This window comes from Schistocerca piceifrons, chromosome 1 (genome assembly GCF_021461385.2).
Source record: "Schistocerca piceifrons isolate TAMUIC-IGC-003096 chromosome 1, iqSchPice1.1, whole genome shotgun sequence".
Taxonomy (NCBI): domain Eukaryota; kingdom Metazoa; phylum Arthropoda; class Insecta; order Orthoptera; family Acrididae; genus Schistocerca; species Schistocerca piceifrons.
In genome coordinates, this window is record NC_060138.1 from 1,126,074,293 (window position 1) to 1,126,102,061 (window position 27,769).

Below are 27,769 nucleotides of genomic sequence, written 5' to 3' on the forward strand. Positions count from 1 at the left end.
GTTTTTATGAGGCACTCAGTGATGTAGTTGTTAGAGTAAAGGACAAGGACAGTGTTCTGCTCATGGGTGATTTTAATGCCAGGATTGGAAATCGAACAGAAGGGTATGAAAAGGTTATGGGTAAATTTGGAGAGGATGTGGAGGCCAACAGGAACGGGAAACAACTCTTGGATTTCTGTGCCAGTATGGGCTTAGTAATCACAAACTCCTTTTTTAAACATAAGAACATTCACCGGTATACTTGGGAAGGCAGGGGAACCAGATCTGTCATTGACTATATAATAACAGATCAGGAATTCAGGAAGGCTGTGAGGGACACACATGTATTCAGGGGATTCTTTGATGACACTGATCATTATTTAATCTGCAGTGAAATTGGGATTGTGAGGCCAAAAGTGCAGGAGGTCAGGGCCATATGTAGGAGGATAAGAGTGGAGAAACTTCAGGATAAGGAAATCAGGCACAAGTACATAACAGCGATCCCAGAAAGGTACCAGTTAGTTGAATGTAGTCAATTAGAGTCATTGGAAAAGGAATGGACAAGGTACAGGGACACAGTACTAGAAGTGGCTAAAGAATTTCTTGGAACAGTAGTGTGTAAAAGTAGGATGAAGCAAACAGCTTGGTGGAATGATACAGTCAAGGCAGCCTGTAAAAGGAAAAAGAAGGCGTATCAAAAATGGCTACATACCAGAACCCAGGTAGACAGAGAAAGTTATGTCGAAGAAAGAAACAAAGCCAAACAGATAATTGCAGCATCCAAGGAGAAATCGTGGGAAGACTTTGGAAACAGGTTGGAGACATTGGGTCAAGCTGCTGGAAAACCATTCTGGAGTGTAATTAGCAGTCTTCGAAAGGGAGGTAAGAAGGAAATGACAAGTATTTTGGACAGGTCAGGAAACTGCTGGTGAATCCTGTGGATGCCTTGGGCAGATGGAGGGAATATTTTGAAGAGTTTCTCAATGTAGGTGAAAATGCGAGCAATAATGTTTCAGATTTCGAGGTAGAATGGGATAGGAATGATGATGGAAATAGGATCACATTTGAGGAAGTGGAAAAAATGGTCAATAGATTGCAGTGCAATAAAGCGGCTGGGGTGGATGAAATTAAGTCGGAACTCATCAAATACAGTGGAATGTCAGGTATTAAATGGCTGCACAGGATAATTGAAATGGCCTGGGAGTCGGGACAGGTTCCATCAGACTGGACAAAAGCAGTAATCACACCAATCTTTAAACATGGAAACAGAAAAGATTGTAACAACTACAGAGGTATCTCTTTAATCAGCGTTGTGGGTAAAATCTTCTCAGGTATTGTTGAAAGGAAAGTGCGAGTATTAGTTGAGGACCAATTGGATGAAAATCAGTGTGGGTTTAGGCCTCTTAGAGGTTGTCAGGACCAGATCTTTAGCTTACAGCAAATAATGGAGAAGTGTTATGAGTGGAACAGGGAATTGTATCTATGCTTTATAGATCTAGAAAAGGCATATGACCAGGTTCCTAGGAGGAAGTTATTGTCTGTTCTACAAGATTATGGAATAGGAGGCAAACTTTTGCAAGCAATTAAAGGTCTTTACATGGATAGTCAGGCAGCAGTTAGAGTGACGGTAAATTGAGTTCATGGTTCAGAGTAGTTTCAGGGGTAAGACAAGGCTGCAACCTGTCTCCACTGTTGTTCATATTATTTATGGATCATATGTTGAAAACAATAGACTGGCTGGGTGAGATTAAGATATGTGAACTCAAAATAAGCAGTCTTGCATATGCGGATGACTTAGTTGTGATGGCAGATTCGATTGAAAGTTTGCAAAGTAATATTTCAGAGCTAGATCAGAAATGTAAGGACTATGGTATGAAGATTAGCATCTCCAAAACGAAAGTAATGTCAGTGAGAAAGAAATATAAACGGATTGAGTGCCAAATAGGAGGAACAAAGTTAGAACAGGTGGACGGTTTCAAGTACTTAGGATGCATATTCTCACAGGATGGCAACATAGTGAAAGAACTGGAAGCGAGGTGTAGCAAAGCTAATGCAGTGAGCGCTCAGCTATGATCTACTCTCTCCTGCAAGAAGGAAGTCAGTACCAAGACTAAGTTATCTGTGCACCGTTCAATCTTTCGACCAACTTTGTTGTACGGGAGCGAAAGCTGGGTGGATTCAGGTTACCTTATCAACAAGGTTGAGGTTACGGATATGAAAGTAGCTAGGATGGTTGCAGGTACTAGTAGATGGGAACAATGGCAGGAGGGTGTCCACAATGAGGAAATCAAAGAAAAACTGGGAATGAACTCTATAGATGTAGCAGTCAGGGCGAACAGGCTTAGATGGTGGGGTCATGTTACACGCATGGGAGAAGCAAGGTTACCCAAGAGACTCACGGATTCAGCAGTAGAGGGTAGGAGGAGTCGGCGCAGACTGAGGAGAAGGTACCTGGATTCGGTTAAGAATGATTTTGAAGTAATAGGTTTAACATCAGAAGAGGCACCAATGTTAGCACTGAATAGGGGATCATGGAGGAACTGTATAAGGGGGGCTATGCTCCAGACTGAACGCTGAAAGGCATAATCAGTCTTAAATGATGATGATGATGATATGATAAATTTTAACATATGGCAACTTCTCTCTCCATAGTGTATCTGCTTTCTTGTACTGAAAGCTTATATCCACCTATATTTATCTTTTCCATGTCTTTGACTGTATGATGTTCTGACAGGCACAGTACATCTATTCCAACCTCAGTTTCTAAATTTTCTAAACAAACAAGAATCTCATCTACTTTGTTTTTTAATCCCCTGATATTCTGATGCAATAAACTGATGTTATTTTTCACTATACTTTTATCAGAATCTTGTGATACTTTAACATCTCTAGTACTTGCCTGTCTGAGCTTCTCCTTAAGCTTAATTTCAATGACTGTTGGATGATTGGACACTGATCTTAGCCTAAAAAAGAAGTACTCACGGTGTTGTTTTTCTGGGGTAACGCTGGGGGATGCGTACCCCTAAACATTTTTGTCGGCAAAGTAATTTTTTTTACGATGTTGAGAACTTGGAAAAGTGCCAAAGATTTATTTCATGGACGTAAATATTTTATTAAATTTTTTCGTGTTGGTAATTGCAATACAAATTATACCAGTGCAGTCTTTGGTGGGAGAAGTGATGTCATTGACTGTTTCAAACTTTTCGAAGCAGCGGCAACCATTCTCAACAACTGAATCGCTGGCAGCCAGTTCGACAAGCATGTAGTAGTTTCGCCCACTAATAGTGGGCGATGGTAGTGCTAAACGGATATGCGTACACTGAAACACCGAGCTATGGATAGATGTCTCTACTGTCCCACTACCAATATCCTTTGCGATTCATTGTGGAAAAACTTTAAGGCTTTGGTTGCTCACTTCACAGCTGCAAAAGACGATCAAAGCAGGGAATCAACTGACAGAGGTATGTACAGTGGTTTATTGAAGTACATTACCAAAGTTGACTTCATTCTCGACTTGGCTCTAATGTGTGATGCCCTTCAAGAATTATCACAATTAAGTCTTGAGCTACAGTCAAGATACATTACACTGTATTCTGCCCAACAGAAGATCAGAAATCAGCTGTTGGTGTTTGAAGAAAGAAGAGTGAGCTGAGGTCCTCATTACTGTGAAGCTCTCAAAGCAGTCTAAGAGCTAAACTTCAGGGAATTCCACTGGAAAAGGGGGCAACTCAGACATCTTGAGCCCAGCATATTTTACGATTGTCTGAAACAGCGGATGGAGAATCGTCTTCTGCAGACAGAGGATATTGCTATCTCTGGATGTGCAAAAGTTTTGGACTCATCAAATTGCCCTGAGAATCCTGGAATAACATATGGTGAAACAAATATCAAAACTTTATGTGGTCGTTTTGCTCTTCCAGAGAGAGAAACATGTAGAGGATTTCAGGAGTATTTGATGGAGAAGAAAATTCCAGCGTCCGTCCTTCATCTTCAGAATGCACTGAAATGTGTTGCTATATCAATGAGTGAATGTGAACGTGGGTTTTCCCAAATGAATCTGATCATCTCACCAACAAGAGCTTCATTTCATCTTTCCACAGTCAGTAATCTGATGTTCATAAAGTTGGTTGGTCCTCCACTGATGTTGTTCCAGCCCATGGACTATGTATGCACTTGGTTCATGAAAGGCAGACATCTTGCTACTGATAGCAAGAGTAAAGTAAGAAGGCGTGAAGACTACAGCAGCAATGAACTAAAGTCAGTTTGGAAACTGTTGTAATGCTATTAATGTAAGTTTCACTGTAGTTTTATAGTTAAATAAATTTTCAGCTGTATTAAAAATTGGGTCGGTTGAAGCAGGCGATACCACCCATCCTCTATGCCATTTCGGGAGCCAAACAAAGTTGCAAAAGATTTTTGTAGTGTAGTTTCTATTGTTGTTGATGATAGGTGTGTATGGTTTTTGTTGTATTGTGTCTTATAGTGGTGCTTTATAAGTTAAAATATGTGTTCGGTAATATTTCCTTGTATTGTTTTGTATGTCGGAGGGTTGATTGGACTCACCTGTCTCATTTTATGTGTATTATAGGTCAATTGAAGTGTACTATACCATTTTCTTTTATTGTTCAGGGGTTGATGGGAATCGCATGCGTCATTTGAGGTGATGTAAATTGAAGTGTTTGATACCACATTCTCTTGTATTTTTGGGTATTTCTCGGTATCACCTGCTTCATTTGAGCTAAGTCAACTGAAGTGTTATCCCAGCCAATTGACCCTTCCCTTTCCTATTGAGATGCAGGCCACGTTGTGTGAAGTCCCACCTACTAATAGTATGAACAGGAACCAAACCTATGGTATGCCTGACAAAGTAGACACCCGAAGGAGATGATCTAACTCCATGTTGACCCTTCTGACAGAGCTGTCCAGTTGGGGCTGATTGTACTGCATGAAAGCACTAAGGAAGACAACATTTGTACGGTTCTTAGCAGATGCTTTCTTTACCAAGTAACACTCAGTATTGTAGCTCTCATCCATATCATACTGTTTCATGCTCCACCCATTATCATAACATGATCCTGCTCTGTAAAACTCTTGCACAATGATCCTAGACCCTCTAGCACTTTGCTAAGGTGTACACTGGACTTGAAAAAACCTTGTCACCTGGTACCTGTCACCTAGTTTTTCCTGCAAGATCTGGCCCACTCTTCTTCTGTGGTTACTGCCTAACAGAACTTTCCTCCTCTGTTCTACTTTTTTTTAGGAACATTTGGTTTCCTGGTGAAAGTCTGTTGCATATTAACTACACTTACATCTACCTAACCTCTCCCTTAGTTAACTGAAGTAGCATGACAAATTTATTCTTTGTGCCAATGATGAACCTGTCAGATACTGTTCTCTTTCTGTGGCCCCTGTTCCTTGCTACCACTTCCCACCTGTCTTCTCCTTTCTCCCCTATTAACTTCATCAGTTCCTCCCTAGCGCTATCCAGTCCAGCCTTAAGGGCTGTAATCTTCCTTTCCTGTTCAGCTATTTTCTTATCCCTTGAAGATATGTTGCAATACCATGGAAGAGACCCATTTAGTTCCCCAATTCCCATGCCACTACCCCCCCTCCCCCCACCCCCAAGTAACCATCTGTCACAATAGCTCCATAGAACCCAAGAGTATTCAAGTGTGTGCTGTCTGTGCCAGGGGTGCCAACTTCTATCCATGTTGATGGACATGTGGGAGACTTGAGTTTCTGAAGAGTGTACCACTGGCAAAACAAATTGTGTATTGGTACAGATCTGTCAGTGATGTTCACTGAATGTAGAAAGGTTCCACCAGACAACTCTAGAAGTTTTTGGAAAATATGAACCTGTGACATACTAACATGAAGGTAAGTGTGGAGTTAGGAGGTTCCACCATTAGTTTCCTAGACATAAAATAGCAACCATAAATTTAAAATTTATGAGGAAGGTTACTTGATTGACACTTTCATCCCAGCTTTCTCTCAAAATCTAACTGCCTACAAACACGCAGTATTCCAACATATGACTCACCATCTCCTTTCTGTCGTCCTGTCCCAAGAAGACTGTGCCCAGGAAGTCAATACAAGAAAAAACAACAGCCACAAATAATGAAATTGGTTCCAACATTATTGAAAAAATTCTCAACAAAAAATAGGAGAAGCAAGCCAAATCCCTACTGTACCCAGTGATCATTGTAGTGTGGTTAACTTCTAAGAGCTAATGATTTATTTCCACGTATTACATTGTATTGATATTCGCATCTGTAGGTACATCTGATTTCCTAATACATGAAATGTGGAAGACTAAACTAGTTGAAAAATCAAACAGTAACACAATACATAGAATTGTACATGTCATGGAGTATTTACCGACACTGCCACTGTGCTTATCATCATGATGTAATGCTCTACATGACTTCATACCCCCTCCACCCTGCCCCCCCCCCCCCCCCCCAGTACAGTGGTATCTGGGGTTGAATCAGACATAACGTCCAGCATGCATTGTCACTGTTTTCTGGAAACCAGGTATTTTATTACTGAATTCAGTGGTGTCAGCATTTCATGGGGGAACCTCACTTAGTGTCACTTTTTTTTTTACAGTGCCTGTTGGCTGTCACATCTTGCTGGCATCCTGTTGGACATGTGTAATTTCAGATACTTCATTTTTATCCTCGGCAGTCATGGAGCAAGCCATCTTCATTGTATCTTGTGTATCGTAAAAGGCATCTGATGTCTATGTTAAAAGTGTTGTTGCTTCTACCAAGCACTGTATATGGCCCTTCATACAGTGGATGCAGTGGCTTGCACACCATGTCATTTCATACGAACACACAGTTGCAGCTGAAGAGGTTTTTGAATAGGAACAGGTGTCATCTACTTTGCTCTCTATGTGTCACTGGCTGAAGGTTTCAGATGTGCAGTTGTAATTTGCTGACAAACTCTGATACATCAACTGCATCATCTGTCACATTACTCATAAACCTTCCTGGTGGTAGGCACAGTGTTTGTCCATAGCACTAATTCAGCTGCTGCATAGCCTTCAGGTTGCCATTAAATGGTGTATGGAGACCGAGGGGCACAATGGGTAATGTGTCCACCTAGTTTTGTGTAGCATGACACTGAAGGGCTGACTGCAGTTGGCAATGCAGGCATTCTGCTATTCCATTCACTGCCAGGTGATAAGCAGTAGTATGAATGCACTTAGTGCCCAACAAACTGGGCAAAACTTTGAACAGGTTAGCCTCAAACTGGCGTCCTTGATCTGTTGTAATGTGTACCGGTATGTCAATCTGGGTGCTCCACCCATTGAAGAACATTTGTGCTAGTGTCTCAGCTGTAATGTCTTTCACAGGGAAAGCTTGAGGCCATCTTGAAAATCGATCCATGACCGTGAGGCCGTAGCTGTAGCCTTCTGATACTGGAGGGGGCTCCACAATTTCTGTATGAACATGTTTGAAGTGTTGACTTGGAGGCAGAAATGTGCCTCAGGGTGTCTCAATATGCCAAATGATCTTACTTTTCCGGCATGTAATGCAGATTTTGACTAATGTCCTACAGTCTGCATCCATTCCTGGCCAGACGAAACTCTGACTAGTTTTGCAGTGGGACCCAGGGATGAGCCAGGTTGTGCACTGACACAGTTGCTTGTGATCGAAATTGATGAGTTATGAACAGTTGTACTTTTATGCCAGACGTGTCACAGTACAACACTTATCTCTGGTACAGTCCTGTTTTGTAACTTCAATCCTGTTGGGAGGAGGAGGAGATTAGTGTTTAATGTCCCATTGACAATGAGGTCATTAGAGACAGAAGAAAAACTTAGATTAGAGGTGGAAGGGGAAAGAAGTCTGCCGTTTCCTTTCAAAGAAACCATCCTGACACATGTCTGAAATGTTTTAGGAAAATCACAGAGAACCTAAATCAGGATGGCAGGATGCAGGTTTGAACCATTGTCCTCCCGAATGCAAGTCCAGTGTGCTAACCACTGTGCTACGTCACACAGTCTATCCTGCTGGGTTATCCAATAAAATGCGTAGCTCATCAATGTACTGCTGGGATTGAGCTAGGATCTCGTAATCAGTTGCATAGCTTCAACACATGAGAGAGCGTCTGCTGACACATTTGCCTTCCTTTGTGAGTCATAAACTGGCTAATATAGTCCAAATGTTGAAGTTGTCTTGGTGATGCTTTCCCTGGTTTCATATTGAAAGCATATGTCTGTGGCTTATGGTCCATGTATACGGTAAAGTGTCGGCCTTCTAATGAGTGCTGGAACTTCCTAACCTTGGCATATGCGGCGTATAGCTCTTGACTGTAAGTTGCCCAGCATTGCTGTGACAGTGATGGCTTGCAATTGAAGAATACGAGTGGCTGTCAACTATGTTCCACTTGTTGCTGAAGTACAGCACTGATGGCAGTAGCTGATGCATCTACCATGAGCACAAGTGGGACATGTGATAATGAATGATCTAATTGTGTAGCTTCTGCTATTGCTTTTTTTTACAACTTGGAAAGCAGTATCCATTTTGTCTGTCCATTGCACTTTATTAATTGGCTTTGGTGCACCCTTCAGAAGTTCATTCAATGGAGCTGTTACTAGTGCATGATTGCATGTAAATTTATGATAGAAATTACTGATGCCAAGAAAATGACATAGCTTCCTAATTGTAGAAATACGTGACTGTGGCTTCCACCTTATATTGAGGGGGTTGGATGCCATGACGTTGATCGTATATCCCAGATATTGAATCTCTGTTGCCCCAGAAGTACACTTTGCAGGGTTAATAACCAGGCCTTGCATACGTAAATGATCAAATATCTGGTTTAAACGTTCTAGATGTTCCACTTCTGACAAAGACATCACTAAAATGTGATCTATGTAGACAAAACAGAAATCCAGATCTCTTGATTTCATCCCTAAAGTGTTGAAATGTCTGCACCATATTACACAGTCTGAAAGAGATTCTGATAAAACTCAAAAAGACTGAAAGGTGTCATTACAGCTGTCTTGTGTATGTCTCCTGGTACTACACGATGAATTTGATAGTACACTTGCACTAAGTAAGCACTAGAGACTATTGTCTTACCGTGTATGTTGAAAGCAAAATCTTCTATGTGTGGCACTGGATACAGATCAGGAGTGGTCTTTTCATTGAGTTGGCAGTAATCACCACAAGGGCACCATCCATTATGCTTCTTTGGTACCATGTGTAACAGGGCTGCCCAACTGGTGCTAGAAGCTTGATAGATGCCTTGTGTCAGCAAGCTACAAAATTCCTGCTTCATGAGTTTCAGTTTTTCTGGTGATAGACACTGAAGATGGGCATAGATTGGTGGCCCTGGTGTTGTAAGAGTATGGTGTTCTATTCTGTGCTTCATTGGCACCAGGGTGTGCGATTGTTTTGTAATCTTGGGGAACTTTCATAACAGTTTTATGTATGGAGTATCCTCTGAAATTGTGCATACTGTTGTCTGAGTGACACAGAATACCTTTCCTCAGCTATCCAGATTAATAGTAGAATCTGTCAACCGCTGATGTCATAAGTCGGGAACCAGTCCATAAAAAAATAAGAAATCAGCTGAAAATGAAGTGTCATGTGGCGAGGGCCTTCTGTCGGGTAGACTGGTCACCTGGTGCAAGTCTTTTGAGTTGACGCCACTTCGCATTGATGGGGATGATATGATAATGATGATGACGAAGACAACACAATACCCAGTCCTTGAGTGGAGGAAGACTCATACCTGGCCATGAATCGAACCTGGGCCCCTTTGTACAGCATTCGACCACTCAGCTATCGAGGCAGACAGAAATCCGCTTCCAGAATAGGTTGCAACATATCTGCCACTATAAATTGCCTTTTGTATCTGCAATGTAATCTGAGATTAAGTATTAGTGTCACGCACCCATATCTCCTGATCTTGTAGTCGTTGGCGGTGAATAGGCAGTAATCATCGCAGTTGCAACATGGTAATTGGGTTGCCATGTACACTGACACTTTCATCCCTGTGTCTACCAAATAATGTATTTTTGTATCTCAGTCTGTAATGAAAAGGCAATGTCTGCTATTGCCAGGAATAGCTGCTGCAGATATGCACTCTGTCTCATGTTTCCATTTGCATGGTAGCATACATTTCTAGGCATTGCTGCTGAACGTCTTATGGTACCAGCAGTATTCAGTGTGTCAGGTGACTGATTGTGGCTTCATAATGATCGATGACATAGCTGACTATGAGTGCTCATCGTTTGCAGCATACCGATTTGTGTAGTCAGTTCAGCTAACAGTGACTGCAGGGATGAAAGAGTCACTACAGGCACATTATCTTGCTGTGAAACTAATGTTGACACACTCACAGATGGATACATTTCCACTAATCTATCTGCCGTCTGTCCTAGCGCTGTCAAAACACCAGCACAGACCATTAAAATTTTCTGTGTATTGGAAGGTAGGCATTACAACTAGATGTTTTGTAGTATATCGTCATTGACAGAATTACTCGCAAGTTTCCTTAGACAACATAGAAGTTGCAATGGGCTGTGATCGCCATATTCTTCTATTTGCAGAAGCTTTTCCAATCGCTTCCCCTCTAATTGCAATAGACATGTCGCTAAAACATTTTTAATAGATGCATATCATTTGGTGTTCAGAAGTGCAGTGAGGATGTGTTGCACTTTGGCAGCCAGACCTTCATTTAGTGCTGCGATGACACAGCTTTATTTAGTTTCATCTGACGATATCTGTGCTTAAACTCACTTTCCAGTTGTGTGAACCATAATACAGGGTTATGTTGCCAGAGCAGTGAGGGTTCGATCATAGTTCTGCTAATCCCATTCCTTACATTTGGTTCTACATTTATTGTTGAGTCAGTCATTTGGAACATGAAAATAAACCCAATGGCAGCTGGCATGGAAGAAATAAGCCTGTGTGGTGGGATGTGATACAGTGCAATGGAGCTGGCACAGCTGTACTGACATAACAGTTTCTTTCTCCTGATAATTTAAAAAGGGAAATGGATAGGTTAAAGTTAATGTTGGATATAGTGGGAATTAGTGAAGTTCGGTGGCAGGAGGAACAAGACTTCTGGTCAGATGAATACAGGGTTATAAATACAAAATCAAATAGGGGTAATACAGGAGTAGGTTTAATAATGAATAAAAAAATAGGAATGTGGGTAAGCTACTACAAACAGCATAGTGAACACATTATTGTAGCCAAGATAGATGCGAAGCCCATGCCCACCACAGTAGTACAAGTTTATATACCAACTAGCTCTGCAGATGATGAAATGTATGATGAGGTAACAGAAATTATTCAGAGAGTGAAGGGAGACGAAAATTTAATAGTCATCGGTGACTGGATTTCGGTAGTAGGAAAAGAAAGAGAAGGAAACGTAGCAGGTGAATATGGAATGGGGGTAAGGAATGAAAGAGGAAGCCGCCTGATAGAATTTTGCACAGAGCATAACTTAATCATAGCTAACATTTGGTTCAAGAATCATGAAAGAAGGTTGTATACATGGAAGAGGCCTGGAGATGTTGACAGGTTTCAAATAGATTATATAATGGTAAGACAGAGATTTAGGAACCAGGTTTTAAATTGTAAGACATTTCCAGGGGCAGATGTGGACTCTGGCCACAATCTATTGGTCATGAACTCCAGATTAAAACTGAAGAGATTGCAAAAACGTGGGAATTTAAAGATATGGGACCTGGATAAACTGACAGAACCAGGAGCCGCAGAGAGTTTCAGAGAGAGCATTAGGGAACGATTGACAAGAATGGGGGCAAGAAATACAGTAGAAGAAGAATGGGTCACTTTGAGAGATGAAATAGTGAAGGCAGCAGAGGATCAAGTAGGTAAAAAAGACGAGGGATAGTAGAAATCCTTGGGTAACAGAAGATATATTGAATTTAATTGATGAAAGGAGAAAATATAAAAATGCAGTAAATGAAGCAGACAAAAAGGAATACAAATGTCTCAAAAATGAGATCGACAGGAAGTGCAAAATGGCTAAGCAGGGATGGCTAGAGGACAAATGTAAAGATGTAGAGGCATATATCACTAGGGGTACAATAGATACTGCCTTCAGGAAAATTAAAGGGACATTTGGAGAAAAGAGAACCACTTGTATGAATATCAAGAGCTCAGATAGAAAACCAGTTCTAAGCAAAGAAGGGAAAGCAGAAAGATGGAAGGAGTATATAGAGGGTCTATACAAGGGTGATGTACTTGAGGACAATATTATGGAAATGGAAGAGAATGTAGATGAAGATGAAATGGGAGATATGATACTGCATGAAGAGTTTGACAGAACACTGAAAGATCTAAGTCAAAGCAAGCCCTGGGAGTGGACAACATTCCATTAGAATTACTGATAGCCTTGGGAGAGCCAGTCCTGACAAAACTCTACCATCTGGTGAGCAAGATGTATGAGACAGTCGAAATATCCTCAGCTTTCAAGAAGAATATAATAATTCCAATCCCAAAGAAAGCAGGTGTTGACAGATGTGAAAATTACCGAACTATCAGTTTAATAAGTCATGGCTGCTAAATACTAGCATAAATTCTTTACAGATAAATGGAAAAACTGGACGAAGCCAACCTTGGTGAAGATCAATTATGGATTCCTTAGAAATATTGGAACATGTGAGGCAACACTGACCCTACGACTTATCTTAGAAGAAAGATTAAGGAAAGGCAAACCTACGTTTCTAGCATTTGTAGACCTAGAGAAAGATTTTGACAATGTTGACTGGAATACTCTCTTTCAAATTCTGACGGTATACAGGGAGTGAAAGGCTATTTACAATTTGTACAGAAACCAGATGGCAGTTATAAGAGTCGAGGGGCATGAAAGGGAAGCAGCGGTATGGAGGGGAGTGAGTCAGGGTTGTAGCCTATCCCCGATGTTATTCAATCTGTATATTGATCAAGCAGTAAAGGAAACAAAAGAAAAATTCGGAGTAGGAATTAAAATCCCTTGGAGAGGAAATAAAAACTTTAAGGTTCGCCGATGACATTGTAATTTTGTCAGAGACAGTAAAGGACCTGGAAGAGCAGCTGAATGGAATGGACAGTGTCTTGAAAGAGGATATAAGATGAACATCAACAAAAGCAAAATGAGGATAATGGAATGTAGTCGAGTTAACTCGGGTGATGCTGAGGGAATTAGATTAGGAAATAAGACACTTCTGGTAGTAAATGAGTTTTGCTATTTGGGGAACAAAGTAACTAATAATGGTCGAAGAGGAGAGGATATAAAATGTAGACTGGCAATGGCAAGGAAAGTGTTTCTGAAGAAGAGAAATTTGTTAACATCGAGTGTAGATTTAAGTGTCAGGAAGTCATTTCTGAAAGTATCTGTATAGAGTGTAGCCATATATGGAAGTGAAACATGGACGATAAATAGTTTGGACAAGAAGAGAATAGAAGCTTTTGAAATGTGGTGCTACAGAAGAATGCTGAAGATTAGATGTGTAGATAACATAACTAATGAGAAGGTATTGAATAGAATTGGGGAGAAGAGAAGTTTGTGGCATAAATTGGCTAGAAGAAGGGATCGGTCAGTAGGACATGTTTTGAGGCATCAAGGGATCACCAATTTGGTATTGGAGGGCAGCATGGAGTGTAAAATTGTAGAGGGAGACCAAGAGATGAATACACTAAGCAGATTAAGAAGGACATAGGTTGCAGTAGGTACCGGGAGATGAAGAAGCTTGCACGGGATAGAGTAGCATAAAGAGCTGCGTCAAACAAGTCTCTGGACTGAAGACCACAACAACAACAACAACAACAATGGTTTCTTCTATTCAAAATTAAAACAAGTAGCTATCATGAAAAGTGGGGTTCATAAGATCATATGCTGAGAGTGTCAGTGCTCTACTGGACAGACTGGTAGGGCCTCTGTACTAGGCTCAGAGAACACTATAGAAACTGGAGATTAAAGAAAACAGATTCATCTTTTGCTGAACATTTCTTAAACCAAAACCAGAAATATGTAGTAAAATTAGAAGGCCTGCACTCAGAGGGAAAACATACAAAGTCGCTCAATTAGTAATTAAAACGCAGGTGTGTGTATCTCCACAGTTTCTGTTGAATAAGCAGACTCAGTTAACCCCATTTAGACAATGTTACAATAATTACACAAATTCCTGTGCTCATAGCTCTTCTCCAGTGTATGTTATTCATAATTATTGTAAATGTGGCTTAATGAATGTGTAGCATACAGATATAACTGTGTCAAATTGTCATCAGAGATAACCTTCATAGTTTAATTGAAGAACTGATAGATTAAAAAATTGGCATGTTTACTTTCAGAATGAAATTTTCACTCTGCAGTGGAGTATAAAACTTCCTGGCAGATTAAAACTATGTCCCAGACAGACACTCGAACTCGGGACCTTTGCCTTTCATGGCCAAGTGCTCTACAATCTGGAAGAGAGGAGTGCTAGTTCTGCAAGGTATGCAGGAGAGCTTCTGTGAATTTTGGAAGGTAGGAGATGAGGTACTGGCAGAATTGGAGCTATGGGGATGGGTCGCTTGTTGTGCTTGGGGAGCTCAGATGGTAGACTACTTGCCCATGAAAGGCGAGGGTCCCGAGTTCGAGTTTCGGTCAGGTGCTCAGTTTTAATCTGCCAGGAAGTTTCATATTTATCTTTGCTTGGTTTTCATCTTTGTGATCTGTACCAGAAAATGGGCTTGTGACCCAAAATGTAAGTTGTACAATAATAATAAAGTTTCTGAAACAAGCCTAAAAAGTATTTCATTTAGTTAATATGAGTGAAAATTACTTTCTAAATTGCCCTCAACATTCTGTGAATAGTCATCAGTTGCCGAAGTCCACTGTGTTGCTGTTTGTAAAAACTGTAGCAGAAGGAAACACAGACCTGAAAAATTGCGGTAACCATTGTTCTTTGAAGAAGATTGGACATTGCTTGTCACATGTAGCTGGTTATATTGGCATATGACATGAGTAGTTATTGAAGGAGTGCCACCAGAGTAAACTCTAAGACCTTGATGATGTAGCAGTTGCTGCTGAAGTACTTCCTGTAAGAAAGAGTAAAGACTATTTATTGTATTCAGTGGCATTCTTCGCCAGTAAACATAGGTGGAACTTGTTATGAGGTGAACAAAAACTTCACTGTTGGAAAACTGCAAGGTGTGGGACATGAGATAGCTTACTCTTGATTATGAGGCAAAGTAAATAACAGTTGCACTTTCCCCTGCCACTTTACTTGACACTGACCTCACCCCACTGAAGGTCAGCTACATGCTTCTCCTCACACTAAACCTACTAACAAACAACAGTACTTACATTTTGACAGTTAACATACTTTCCATTTCAAATGTTCCCTCCCATACCTCCTTGGCATTTGAGGCAAACATACTTGTTTGGATGCAGACTCTTTACAGCAATACACCACCATTCTCACCTCAGCCTTCACTGCACATAATTACCCCACTAGTGTAGTTCAAAATCAGATTTCCTTGGCCATCACATCCATCCCGGAATTGCTGATCACTCCAAAGAACAGCTTAAGAGTACACCTCTTGTCACTCAATATTATCCTGATCTTGAATGTATTAATAAGCTACTTCGACAAGGCTATGTCTTCCTAAAATCATGCACTGAAATGACGTCCCTTTTGTCTGACATTTTGCCGTACAAACCTAGAATAGCTTTCCGTCACCCTCCCCCCCCCCCCCCCCCTTCCAATCTCCACAATATTTTTGTCAGACCCTATGCTCATTCTACCCCTGTAACTGTCCCCTCTGCAAGACTTGCCCTACACACCCTCCTATCACCACCTATACCATCCCTATAGCAGGTAAAAGATACACTATCAAACGGAGAGCCGCCTATGAAATGACGCGGCATATACCAGCTGTAATGTAAACAGTTTTTGGCCTTTTACGTCAGCATAAGTACCACCAAGCCATCAGTTAGGATGAATGGGCATAGGCAAAGGGTGTAAGCTGGCAACACACAATATCCTGCTCACAATCCCATCGTGTCAGTGCCTGTTTCACCACACATGCCATCTGGATTCTTCCCCCAAATATCAGTTTCTCAGCACTCTGCAGGTGGGAACTGGCGTTACAACATGGTTTCAGTTCTTGATGCCCACCCGGCCATAATTTATGTTCATTTCTTCAGTCTCAGCATTTCTTCACAGTAACTATTCCTTTCATCACTTCCTTTTGGATTTCTGTATCTTCCATTTCTGACCCATCTGTTTTCCACCATCCCACCTCTGCTGTATACAATGCACTGTGTTTTCCACTCTTATTAACTCATACATGATGTTTTTCAGTAATGTTTGCCTTGCCTATTACCCTATGTTCCAGCTTTAAGTGCTCAGGATTTCAAATTTCATCTGGTGCAGTCCCCAACAATCAGTCTTTCCTTCTGATCCTGTCTCAGAGTTCTGGGTGACTTTTCCAAACTTTACCCCTTTATCTAAATCTCACCAGCCCTTTTCCTTCACCCCTTTTCCATCCACTTGAACTCTTGTGTCAGAAGAAGGAGCCATTAATATCAGCGCACACTCCACTGCAGAGTGAAAATCTCATTCTGGAAACATCCCCCAGGCTGTGGCTAAGCCATGTCTCCGCAATATCCTTTCTTTCAGGAGTGCTAGTTCTGCAAGGTTCGCAGGAGAGCTTCTGTTAAGTTTGGAAGGTAGGAGACGAGGTACTGGCAGAAGTAAAGCTGTGAGGATGGGGCGTGAGCCGTGCTTGGATAGCTCAGATGGTAGAGCACTTGCCCGCGAAAGGCAAAGGTCCCGAGTTCGAGTCTTGGCCTGGCACACAGTTTTAATCCTCCAGGAAGTTTCAAGGAGCCATTGGCTCCAAAAGCTTGCAAATTTAAATAACTTTGTATGTGTATTCTCCTGCTGCTGCTGCTTGGCAACTAGATTCTTTATCAATCTAACTTAATTATATTTTCTAAAATACACATTTCATTAGTTATATTTATTTCTAATGTGGAGTTGATATGGCTGATTGAACAACCTTCCCTCTCTAATGGTGCACTGTCTATAATGGCCAATTGTCAATGGGTTATTAAACCCTAATATTCCCTCCTCCTTATCAGTGCAAGGGAGATGATCTGCCACAAGACAATCAGATATTCATAAAGCAGCACCTTTCTTTCATTTCTGTCAGGTGGAAGATAATACATCCTGAGAAGTACAGTCCACTTTTATTACAGTACATAAAGTGGCAATGATGTATATTGATGGTAAATAAACTGAAGTTTTTAAAAGGACTAAATGAAAATCATTCAGTGAATTCTTCTCACTATATTGATTCACTGTTTAGAGACTGAATCTTCTTGTTGATGTGGGTGGATATACTAGTATTTATTCGAAATTCTCAGTGAAGTGCACCCCAGATCAGTGAAACAGTAAGTTGTCTGTACATCATATGTCACCTGACAAAGAAGTTCTGATGGGAAATAACTTGATGATGTGTCTATGTACAGCCTTGTCCACATTCAAATTAGTGAATTGTTACTTCATAGAGCAAACATAGAAAGTGGTAATGGAAAATGACCTCTCAAACATGTTACTCCATACAATTTCATGTCATCTTTCCTTCCACCAACCTTCTAAAATTTCCTCATTCCACAGACTAGACTATCATTCTTGCAATTATATCACATAATTAGAAGATGGAAAATCTAGGGTGGAATTTAACAATATTATGAAAAGGATAGTTGCTACTCACCATATAGCAGAGATACTGAGTCGCAGATAGGCACAACAAAAAGACTGTCAAAATAAGCTTTTGGTCAATGAAGTCTTTGTGAAAAATAGATGGCAGACACACCCATCCACCCACCCACCCACCCACACACACACACACACACACACACACACACACACAAGACCACACTCTCAAGCAGCTGAAGCCAGACTATGAGCAGCAGCAGCAGTGCATGATGGGAGAGGCAAGTAGGTAGGGGTAAGGAGGTAGCAGGGGTGCGGACGGGGAGGGATAATAAGGTGGGGGTGGGGGAGAGTGAAGTGCTGCTGGGGAGTGTGCAAGGATGAGGTGGAGTAAGGGTTGGGCAGCTAGGTGTAGTCAGGAGGTTAGATGGAGGTTGGGGGTTGAGGGTGGAGGTAGTGGAAAAGGAGAGAAATAAATAGACTGGGTGCATTGGTGGAATCGAGGGCTGTGTATTGCTGGAATGGGAAAATGGAAGGGGATAGATGGGTGAGGACAATGACTAACAAAGGTTGAGACTAGGAGGGTTACGGGAACTTAGGATATGTTGCAGGGAGGCTTCCCACGTGCGTGTTTCAGAAAAGCTGGTGTTGATGGGAAGGATCCATATGGCACAGGCTGTGAAGCAGTCATTAAGATGAAAGATGTTGTGTTGGCAGCGTGCTCAGCAACAGGGTGGTCCAGTTGTTTCTTGGCCACAGTTTGTCGTTGGCCATTCATGTGTACAGACAGCTTGTTGGTTGTCATGCCCACATAGAATGCAGAACAGTGGTTGCAGCTTAGCTTGTAGATTTCATGACTGGTTTCATAGGTAGCTCTGCCTTTGATGGGATAAGTGATGTTTGAGGCCAGACTGTGTGATGAAGCAAGCTGGGATATTTTTACTCCCCCTCTTGTTTTGCCATCTGCCTACTTAAATTCATTTTTTTCAATTTTAACTAATCATCATTAACATACGTGAGTATAGTATGCATTTTCATAATCTAGTTTTGTGTTTAGTTTTGTGTGTGTCATCAGTTTCCTAATTCACTTTGACTATTTCTAATTAATATCTTTTGTTATAGCTGAAAATCAGTAATTTTTTCGTAACTTAATTTCTGTTGTTGTATTATAAACAAACATAAATTCTGTACTAATTACAAACATTTGGAAGACGAATCACTGGCATTCTTTAAGTATTTATTTGGCTCTATTTGAAAACAAATTATCAACCCCAGCCCTTAATTAATTCCTAAGTAATTAACAGTTTTGTTAGAAGTATTGTTTGCATAACGATGTATGTTGATTTCATCATTTAAACAAATAATAACTCCTGTAGTAGAAGAAACTATTAAAAAAAACAATTTTTCGATGTATTGAGTTAATTTAAAGAGTTAAGTTTTAATTTTGATTTCTGTAAATTTAACTTCGAACAATGTATAGTTTCAGTACCTATTAATGCAAGGGCATATAAGTGCCTGATTTTTGGTCCTGAGACAGTCAGTCCAAGGTTGAGTTTCAGCCGAGAAAACTGTGTTGATTAGAACAACAACAATGATTCAACTTAACTGTGAAATAAGTGTAACACAATTAGGCTGTGTATTAAAACAATGACAGTGTCTGCTCCATGTTTATCTTTCTATTCTTCAAGAACTGTGAACTTTGTGGTTATGTTTTTACTGCACATAGATGTTCAACAGAAAACTATTGTAGCAGTATGTGGATGTTTGCCTGAAAACTATTAATGAGGCTTATCAAAAGTAAAACAATAGTGCACTGGCCATATTAAATGTGTATATGTGGGGTTGTGAAAAGTGAAAGTAAACACCTGTGAAACGCAACTGTGTACCTGTTGACCACATCATTTACCGTAGACAGTACTGCACTTCCACCCCCAATTTTTTCAGCCAGTATGTCAAATCTGAGGACAACAAACGAAGAAAAAAAAAAGCAGGGAACATCATCACAACTGGAAAAGGTGGTGGTGGGAGGATGTATGGGACAGGTTTTGCATCTACTTCTATTACAGGTATATGAGCCATGAGGTAAGGGATTGGGATCAGGGGTTGTGTAACGATGGACGAATATACTGTGTAGGTTCGCTGGACGGCAGAATACCACTGTGGGAGGGGTGGGAAGGGTAGTGGGCAGGACATTTCTCATTTCAGGGCACAATGGGAGATAGTTCAAACTGTGATGGAGAATGTAATTCAGTTGCTCCAGTCCTGGGTGGTACTGAGTTAAAAGGGGAATGCTCCTCTCTGGCTGGATGGTGAGACTTAGTGAGGTAGTGCGTGACTGTAAAGTTAAGGCACGGGAGATTTGTTTTTGTACAAGGTTGGGAGGATAATTACGGTCTGTAAAGGCCTCTGTGAACTCCGCTACTGGGAGATACCATGGAAATCCCAGTGCCAGTCCCAAACCTAGATAAAGGAGGAGGTTGGGCATGGGGCTAATAACCCTATCCCAGAAAAAAAGAGCTAGTTATGGAACCAAAGGACAAAGGAAGCCAGATGGATGTAACAAATAAATGGCCTTGGCAATGGAAATGACATATGAATTGGTATTTAGCGATATGAAATGTGAGAACACTTAACAAGACTGGACAACTATGGAATCTGAAAAGGGAAATGAAGAAATATAATGTGATGAATTCAGCTATACAAGAGGTGAAATGGGAAGGAAATGGAATATTAGCAGCATATGGGACATACATATTGTGGTACAGCTGTCGAGGCAGAGGATATGGAGACACAGGTTTTCTGGTTGATAATGCTCATAAGGGTGCCATATTGAAATTTAAGCCTGTTAGTGAAAGAATCTGTGTATTACGGATGAAAGCCCACTTTTTCAATATTTCCTTCATATGTTCGTATACTCCAACAGAAGCATATGAAACAGGAAATAGTAACGGTGGCAAAGCATGATGTTAAGGTGGTTATGACAGACTCTAATGCGCAAGTAAGAAGAGAAATTTCATATAGGAAAGCAGCTGGGCAGGACAGCATGCATGAAGCTTCTAATGACAATGGTATCAGACTAATTGATTGCCATGAACAAAACATGATTATTAAAAGCATATGGATGCAAAGGTAGGATAGAAGGAAAAATTACGTGGTGCTCCCCAGATGGAATCACAAAAAAAACAGATTGATCATGTACTCATAGATAGATGACATGCTTCAGATACACTAGAAGTGGGTAGTGTCTATATCTACATCTACATATACACTCCACTAGCCACCAAGCGGTGTATGCACTGGTGCAGATGGAGATAGTGATCACTATTTGGTAAGAATTAAATACAGATAGAGGATAGTCAATTACAGACAGACAAAGAAAACTATTGTGCTATGGTTTGATGGTGCTAAGCTAAGAAATGTTGAAAATATAGTGCAACAGTATAAAACTATTTTGACAAATAGACTTAATGAAGTCAAAAATTGGGCAGGAGAGGTTACTGAAGAAAGATGGGAAACAGTCAAAGCTATAATACAGAAGACAGCTGAAACTGTATTGGGCAGAAAAAAGCAATTGAGAACCCAGTTCTGCTTTGATGAAGGAGGAAGACAGAAGGAAGGAATGAGCCAAGAAAAAGAATTCTGCAGAGGAGAACAAGAATTACTGCAGAAGAATACTAGGAGAAGAGAAAGGATGCAAATAAGGGATGTAGGAGGAAAAAGAGTGGATTTGAAAAATGGTGGATTGATTAATTAAAAGAGAGAAGCCTGAAAGATATAAAGAAATCATTCCCATGCAGAACAGTGTTCTGTAAAGATAAAAAAGGGAAATCTGTTTGGAAGGAAAGATCAGATTTTAGACAGATGGGTGGAGTATTTTGTAAACTACTGAATACAGAATCGGAAAAGAAAGGTGAAGTAGATGCTGCTGTGGTAGATAAGGTGGAGCAGGAAGTAAACAGGGAAGAGAAGAGTACTAGGAAACTGTTGAGGAACCTACACTGGAAAAAGTTAAAACTAGTATCAAGATTCTTAAAAACAATAAAGCTCTGGGAGAAGACAATATTACAGCAGAAATGATAAAATATGATGGAGGAAAACTAATAAGGGTTTTGCATGAGATTATAGTGGAAATATGGTGCAAAAGAAAATACACCAGAACAGTGGAATATAGCTATAATATGCCCTATTCATAAGAGACATGTCAAAGCCAACTGTGCAAATTATAGAGGGTTAGCCCTGGTCTGTATAGTAAATAAAGTATAAGGAAAAATCATGGCAGGGCGACTCAGTATATATGTAGAAGAGTATGTAGGATACTACCAGTGTGGTTTCAGAACTAATAGAACAATTACAGATCAGATATTTCCCATCAGACAGATCCTTGAAAAATATTATGAGTATAACATTTATGTCCACCAGCTGTTCATCGATTTCAAACAAGCTTATGATTGTATCAACTCTGGAAGGCAATGCAAGATGCAGGAGTATCCAACAAAGTAATAAGACTGGTCCAAATGACTTTGAGAAGAACAGCATGTAAAGTGAAGGCTGAGGGCACTTTATCAAAGGCATTTAAAATTAACTAAGAGTTGTGACAGGGTGATGTGCTCTCCACTACTCTGTTTAATGTACAGTTGGAGAGGGTAATGTGAAAGACACAAAGCGGAAACCCTGGACGAACACCGTTTAATATAGTGACACAGGCTCTTGCATGTGCAGATGATATTGATTTGTTATCCAGGAGGAAACAAGACCTGGAAGAAAAGCTTGAAAAATTAGAAAGATATGGAGCAGAGATGGGGCTGACAATCAGTCAAAGACAAAGACTAGGAAACCAGCTCACTAGGAAACAAACTGTTTAAAAAAAAGTAGAAAGTAGGAGGAAAGTTCTGTTGTTAGGTAGTAGCTGTGGAAGAGGTGTGAGCCGGATCTTGCAGGAAAAATTAGGTGACAGGTACAAGGTCACAAGTATTTTCAAGCCCAGTGCATGTTTTAGCCAAGTGATAGAGGATGTAGGATCATCGCGCAAGGGTTTTACAAAACAGGATCATGTTGTGGTAGTGGGTGGAGTGGGAAACAGTACTGATAGGGATCAAGGCTACAATATTGAGTGTGACCTGGTAAAAGTAGAATCTGCAACAAACCATACAAACTTTGACTTGGTTCCTGTTTTCATGCAGTATTATCAGCCCCAATTGAACAGCTCTGTCAGGAGGGTCAATATGGTGCTAGATCAACTGCTTCGGATGTCTACTTTAGCTGGGAAAGGTTTGGTTCTTGTTGATGGTATTAGTAGTTCGAACTTCACAAGACATGGCCTGCATCTCAATAGGAAAGGGGAGGGTAAACTGGCTGGGATGATAGCAAAATCTTTAAGGGGGGGAGGGGGGAGGGGAGGCACTGAAACTCTTCGGAGTACTTCTTTTTTAGGCTAAGATCAGTGTCCAGTCATCCAACATTGATTGAAATGAAGCTTAATGAGAAGCTCAGACTGGCAGATATGAGCGATGTTAAAATATCACAAGAGTGTCATAACAGTACAGTGAAAAATAATGTTAGTGTGTCACAAGATGCTCATAAAAGTGCAATGAAAAATAATGTTAGTATATTGCATCAGAATATCAATGGATTAAAAAATAAAGTAAATGAGCTTCTTGCTTCTTTATAAGATTTAGGAACTGAGGGTGGAACAGATGTACTGTGCCTGTCTGAACATCATACAGCCATAGGTATGGAAATGATGAATGTTGGTGGGTATACGATTTCAGCACATATAAGCAGACACAGTATGAAGAGAGGAGGTGTTTGCATAAATGTTAAAATCTGTCATAGTGTGAAAAATTTAGAAACTAAAAAATGTTGTGTAGAGCAACATATAGAAGCATGCGTATGTGAGCTGAAACTAAATAATAGTACTTTTAAAATTTTAGCCATGTATAGGTCCCCGTTGGAAAATTTTCAACTGTTTTTGTAGAACTTGGATTCTTTGTTGTGCTGTCTGTCAGACAGAGGGAAGAAAATTATTGTTTTGGGGCATTTCAATGTAGATTTTATGAAAGAGTCCAATAAAAAGCTTGACCTTGAAGTATTACTTGGTTCTTCCAATTTGACGTCAGTTATTGATTTTCCTACTCAGGTGGTACAGGAAAGCAGCACACTGAGAGATAGTGTTTTTATAGACCAAGATAAATTTAATCAAATAAAAAATTCTCCAGTTAAGAATGGTGTGTCTGATCATGATGCACAGCTAGTTACAGTATGTGACATAGCTCCATACAGTAATTCAAAACAGTCTTCCTAGATAGTGCATTCAATTAATGATTTAACAACTGAAAATTTTACAGAAAGCTTGCAAAAGTTACACTCATATGAGTGTACAGGGAACCTGACACTAATTCAAAATTTGACCTATTTCATGATACCTTTGTGAGTATATTTGAAAATAGTTTCCATAAGAATTCAGAGTAATATAATTTCAAGAAACTATGGCTTACTGAAGGGATAAAAATATCTTGAAAACAGAAAAGGGAAATGTATCTTATATCTAGGAGGAGCAATGGTCTGGAAACATTCAAACATACTAAAACTACTGCACTGTATTAAGAAATGTTATTAAAAAGTCCAGAAGTATGTGCATTATGTCTGAGATCAGCACATCTGATAATAAAATTAAAACAATTTTGAATATTGTTAAAAGGGAAACAGGGCAACTGAAAGCACAAGAAGACTGTATTTCTATCAAACTTAGTGAAAAGTTTGTTAACAAGAAGTCAGAAGTAGAAAACATTTTAATAAACATTTTTTAAGGGTTGTAGGAAAAATAGGATCCAGCTATTCATTAGAAAATGCAAGGCAGTATATACAAGAGGCAATACCTAAGCAATCTGATAAAATTGAAATTCAACCCACTTCTCCTACTGGAATTAGGAAAATAATAAATTCACTCAAAAGTAAAAGCTCACATGGAATTGATGCCATTTCCAACACAGCATTAAAAGCTTGTTCCCAACAAATAAATAGGATTCTCAGCCACTTATGTAGTAGCTCACTGAAACAGGGCATTTTTCCAGATAGACTGATATACACTATTGTTAAACTATTGCAAAAAAAAGGGGATGGGTCTGATACTAACGACTACCACCCAATCTCAGTTATGACAACTTTATCCAAAATTCTTGAAAAAGTCCTGTATTTAAGAGTGGCTTCACAATTTTCTAAAAATGAAGTACTAATAAAATGTCAGTCTGGTTTTCAGAAAGGTTTTTTTTAAAAGAAAATGCTATACATGCTTTCACTAATCAAATATTAAATGCTCTGACTAACCAAACATCACCCATTGGGATATTTTGTGAAACCTCAAAAGCTTTTGATTGTGTGAATCACGAAATTCTTCTATATAAGCTTAAGTATTGTGGTATGAGTGGGACAGTGCACAAATGGTTTAATTTATATTTAACTGGAAGAACGCAGAAAGTTGAAATTAACAGTACAGATAGTTAGCAAAGATCAGCAGAGTCCTCTAACTGTGGAGGTATCAAGAATGGTGTCCCACAGGGTTCAGTCTTTAGTCCCTTATTGTTCTTAATATATATTAATGACTTGCCACTCTAGAATCATGAAGGAGCAAAACTGGTTCTTTTTGCTGAGGATGCAAGTATAGTAATCACAATCTATAAACAAGAAACAGCTGAGGAAATTGTAAATAATGTTTTTCAGAAAATTATTAAGTGGTTCTCTGCAAATGGACTCTCACAAAACTTTGAGAAAGCACAGTTTATACAATTTTGTACATTAAATGGCATAACACCATTGGAAACATAGACTATGAACAGAAGTCTGCTGCTAAGGCAGAAAATTCAAAATTTCTGGGTGTGTGCATTGATGAGAAACTGAATTAGAATAAACACAACAATGATCTACTGAAATGGTTATGCTCAGCTACTTATGCTGTTAGGGTTGTTGGTTTTTGGTGATAAACATGTCAGTAAATTAGCCTACTATGCCTATGTTCATTCACTGCTTTCATATGGCATCAGATTTTGGTGCAATTCGTCATTAAGAGAAAAAGTATTCATTGCACAAAAGTGTGTAATCACAATAATAGCTGGAGCCCACCCAAGATCACCTTGCAGACATTTATTTAAGGAACTTGAGATATTCACAGTACCTTCACAATACATATATTCACTTATGAAATTTGTTATTAATAACACATCCCAATTCAAAAATAACAAGGGATGTTCTTCACTATTCTGGATTAAATCTCACTTTCGCACAGAAAGGGGTGAATTATGCTGCCACATAAATCTTTGGTCATTTACCAAATAGCGTTAAAAGTCTGACAGCCAGCCAACATTTAAAAGCAAATTAAAAGAATTTCTGAATGATGAGTCCTCCTACTAAATAGATGAATTTTTAGATATGAAGGAGTAACAGAAAAAAGAATATTAATTAATTATTTTGTGTAAAGAAAACTTATGTTAAAGTGACACCATATGCATCATTACGAACTGTCATATTCATGATGTATGGAACAAGTATTAATGTATACATGTATGTTTATTAACATCTAGGAAAAGGTGTAGTGAAGGAGAAAGGAGCCTGATTTGAACAGGAAATAATTTCAATGCTGTGAGAGCTTTAAATATCTTGGGTCACTTGTAACTGAAAATAATGATATGAGAGTAGAAATACATGTTAGTAAGTATTTAGAGCAAAAAACCTTAGTTGGAATCTAAAGCTGTCAGTGTATTGTACAGTAGTGAGACCTTTTTGAGAGTGGGACAAAAGGTGAGGCTTTTGGAAAGGACTGATATATCTGGGGGGCTAAAGGCTTTTGGAGGAAAGGTTCATTACTGTGTTTCAGATCTGTTTAGGTTCTGGATTCTGTGTGGTGGTGGGAGGGAGTTTTGGATGCTGGGGTAAATGTAGTAGGTCTGTGAGACAGGGTTTTTCAGCTACGAGGGGATGTGGGGGAGGTTTGGAGGTAGGTGTAGAGGTGGTGGCCTGTGGTACTGCAAGGCAGGAGTAGGAAGCGACCAGGGTAAAGAATTTTTGAGGTGGCATTGTTCATGTTGCTGTAGTTCCTGAAGGGCAAAAAATTCAGTGTGTGTTATGGATTCCAGGAATTTGAGATTGCATAGCAAGAGAATTTTATGGATGGAGAGAAGGTATTGCAAGGAGGTTTAGGCTTGATAGATATGGTTTTGCAGGACTAAGTTGGTGAGGGCTAAGGATTGGCGGAATCTGAACAGATGGGGGTAATTCTGGAAGGAAGTGTGGCAGCCAGAGGTAGGTAATTTCATGATGACAAGGCCATTTTAGGGGGATTCAATGAGCCAAGCAACAACGCAGGAACAGTATGTGGGACTGGGTTATGGCTAGGGATAGGAAACTTTTCTCTATTGACATAGATGGAAAGAGCAAGGATCCATGGTGGTGGGGGGAAAAAAAGTGAAGAAATACGTAAAATAATGTAGGATTGCTTCCAAAAAAATTTGCAAAAATACACCCAAATAAATGGGAAAAAAATCACAAAAAGGATGAAATAGGAGGCAACAAGATGAAATCTGAGTGAGTACGACGATAGTGAAAGGCAAAAACCTGCTAAAATTGGTGTGAAGTCACGATAGGATTAAAGAAAAGATATAAATAAAAAAATATTTTATTTTGGGTTGCAGGTCTGAGGGTGGATAAGTGTGAAGAAGAGGGACAGCATATGAGACCCCTACCCTGCTATCCCTCCCCCTCCCCAACCCAGCCTCCTCCTTAGCCCCACCCAGTTGCCTCTCCAATCATGCACTGCTGTTGTTGCTCATAGTCTGGCTTCAGCTGCCAGAGAGTGTGGTCGTGTGTGTATGTGTGTGTGTGTGTGTGTGTGTGTGTGTCATCTATTTTTGACAAAGACTGTTGGCTGAAAGCTTATTTTGTGACAATCTTTTTGGTGTGCCTCTCTGTTACTCAGTTTCTACACTATATGGTGAGTGGCAACTATCCTTTTCATGATATTGTTACATAACTAGAAGAATGTGTTTATATTTATTTGTGGAAGCTTTCTCTCTGTCTTGAAGACTAACTATAGTTACAAAGTTCTGTGGTCATCTCTGATGT

General features: G+C 39.9%; 1 protein-coding gene across 2 annotated transcripts in view; it reads left to right on the plus strand.

The window, feature by feature from the left end:
* LOC124779165 (serine/threonine-protein phosphatase 6 regulatory ankyrin repeat subunit A-like) overlaps positions 1 to 27,769 on the plus strand; it is a 303,064-nt gene that overhangs the window by 274,344 nt on the left and 951 nt on the right. The gene's annotated exons all lie outside the window — the stretch shown is intronic.